The sequence below is a fragment of the Malus sylvestris genome, chromosome 11 (genome assembly GCF_916048215.2).
Source record: "Malus sylvestris chromosome 11, drMalSylv7.2, whole genome shotgun sequence".
In the NCBI taxonomy this organism is placed as follows: Eukaryota; Viridiplantae; Streptophyta; class Magnoliopsida; order Rosales; family Rosaceae; genus Malus; species Malus sylvestris.
In genome coordinates this window covers 29,729,888-29,733,205 of record NC_062270.1, presented here as the reverse complement: position 1 = coordinate 29,733,205, position 3,318 = coordinate 29,729,888, and positions in this window count along the sequence as shown.

The following is a 3,318-nucleotide window of genomic DNA, read 5'->3' as shown; positions in this document are numbered from 1 at the left end:
GAAGTAAAGTTTCCCGTTAACAAAATCAACAAACTTCAATGCAACTTATTGCATCAATCAGTGACTCAATCTGAAGAAGTCACATTACACAATGAAAACAAAGAAATGCATGATATCCAAAGAAAAACAATTAAATAATGTTATGGATCTACAATTTACATACTCTAATTAATATTACACCATACTTATACAATCCTCAAATAGCTACAACTCATTCTATAAATAACCAAATTTATTAAATAGAGGATCTACTATGTGGCGATAGCTGTCACATAAATATTAGCCCCTGCAGAATAGATGAACATTAAACTAATGTTTCTCTCATACAACAGGAAGACTTATAAAACCTCACTTTTAAACTATTAACCAGAAACTTCGGCATCATTGTCAGAATTTTCTAGTTTTGTATTCTTTCTCTTCCTACTAGTTTATTAGAGTTTACATAGGTTGGTTGAAAAAATTGCATAGTTTGTTTATGGTAAATATCCAATAACCAACCAGTTCTCGATCTAGTGGTATATCCCTTCCCAATGTGAATACAACATAATGAAACAAAGGGGTGTTTCATAATGATCTGAATTCCACATTTATTGAATCCCCCACCCCTATTTAATTAAGGGAACTTTAACGAAAAGCACCTGGTACTGTTCACTTTAACGAAAAACCACATTTTTACACTAAAAAGTCAATTCTGTTACTATTCACTTTACCCTTTATTTTGTTCTTATCATTAAAACTCAAAGTTTTCAAACCCTTTTCATTAGTTTTCCTTTTAATTAAAACGAAAACAAGAAGAATAAAATAGTAATTGGTCATCCAACACATAAAAATGTTGTCCCATCACATGCAGTAATAGTAAAGAGGACTAACAATAAACGTCGTCCCAGCATCTGTTCAGAAGGCTTTAGAAACAAACAAACCTTGATCAAATTAAGCACAATAACTGGGTTGCCATATCTCATTGCCAGGTCTTCGAAATGTAGTTTGGTAGCTTGATATGTGGGGTCATATCTCTGTACTAAAGTCAGAATAAAAACATGCAAAAAATGATTAATTCCAATCACCCTTGTAACAATGTATGTGACATGTAGCATATGATTCAGAACGAATGAAATTAATATGCATCACATAGTGTTCTTACATAAAATATCAGGCTTAGGACCAAATCTTGAAGCTTCTTGTGATCAGAAAAGGGGAATCGAGCCACGCATATGGACAACAGAACTCATTTTTCCTTTGCATGAGCCACCTTCTTCATCGAGGATTATCTGCTCTGTCTCAACATCATTTGCAACCCTTCCCCCATCATTCACTCCCCTTTTCAAGTAACTACAACACAATCGAAAACATGATTAATACAACAAGAAATTTATGTATCTCAAAACATTACCAAAGCTAATAACAATGAAATTTCACCCTCAAAACAAAAAACTTAAACCTTTTCTTAAATTAAAGAAAAATGTACAGCTGAAAAAATTTGACTTTTGTTTTTATATGCCATGTGGACAGCTATGTGAATAATTAGAAGAAATGAAGATGGTGTGGTGTGATATTCAAACTACAACATACCGTGTTCCTGCAAAATGCCGAGAGCGTCTAGAGACCAGAGAAACACTGAAGTCCCTACCAAAGATTGATAGCCTGATCTGCCATAACGATGTAAAATAAACTTAATCGAGATACCACAAAGATTGATAGTCTATCTCTAATCAAATCAAATTGCCACATTTATGCTATCTTTTAACAGTCCAGACAACAGAGAAACATGAAAACAAAGGTGAAAATTACCTCAACTCAGTCTTAGAATGAGCAACATTTGTCACGTCTCAATCTCGACATACATCCAGGACCGACACGTGACTTCACCAAGTATCCGTATATCTAACATACCCCGCCTCCGGGATACGTACAAGCATAGCTTAAAACTCAGATTTCATAGTAATTTTTGTATGCTTTATGGCTGCATCTAACCTCCTCGTTAGACTGTTTACGTACCCTAAATAGGGATCAAGTCATTCGTAGTTCACCATTTTCTACACTCCGACGTTTATCACAGTACGTTCAAATCGAAAAGTATTGCATTCCTTAATCAATTATTAGAACTTAACAAGCATGAAATTACTAGGTTCAAGGTTACCCAACAAACCCACATGACATTCAAGGCTTCCATTCCATTCATCATACAAATCACTAAGTTTTCAACATGATACTTTCATCCACAACATGTAACATATCAAATAACCAATGAAGCACAATATTATTCTCAAGCCAAATTGATCAACTAAAATAATCATAATAATAATAATCATATCCAACGTCATTCCACAATCCTGTCAATTAATAAATTCATGAATCAAAGATGCATGATTTTAACATTTAACTACGTTAATCAATCAATGAGATAACATATCATTTCACGAATTTAAGGGAACTCTATATAATTCCCTACTTGGATTATGAGTAATAACATGGTAAATCTAATTTATATTCACAAGGTCTATTGTGGGTAATTCCCATTCACTCGAATCTAGGGTTCTAGACTAACCTTATGGAAATGAGCAAGAGCAAGGATTCCAAATCACTCAACGGAACCAAAATATCAAGCTGTTTCTCATAATCTACCATAACATGTCACATGTATAATCAGTGCCTACATCATAGGAATGGTGCACTGGGCAAATTAGAACTCGGATAAGCTGCGAAGTTCGGGTAAGTGACAATAATACAAGTATGTGATATTCAATAAAAAGAAAGGCCATAGATCACAGTTTATAAATCTCAAATATAAGTTTATATTTATGAAATCATAGTCAAGTCACTAAAAACTCCAAAGGAGTCACCTGCAACGACTTTTCTAATTCAAACCACAAAGATTCTCAAAAACTGTCGTTCATAAATACGTTAAAAACTAGGGCTAGAGGGAGGCAGTTCAGCTGAAGCCTACATAAGTAAGGGTGGGTTCGGTACAGTTACCGTACCAAAACCCTCGTACCAATTACTGTACCAAACTTTCGGTTTGGCAAAATCTATTACCATTACCATACCAAACTTTTGGTATACGAAGTTCGGTTGGCATGGTATGGCAATGGTAATTGCCACTTTGTTTTGGGACAAAATTTGTTTTTGCTTTTTTAACTCAATTCAAGGGCAAAACTTTTTTATTGTACCTCTATCTCATACATTGTAGCCTAAATTCATCATTCACAATTCACACACACAATAATTCAAACGATGCATCGAGATTTAGGATGAAAATTAAGCTAACAATCCAAATAGAAGTTACGAACCAAAACAAATAGAAGTTAACAATCCAAATAG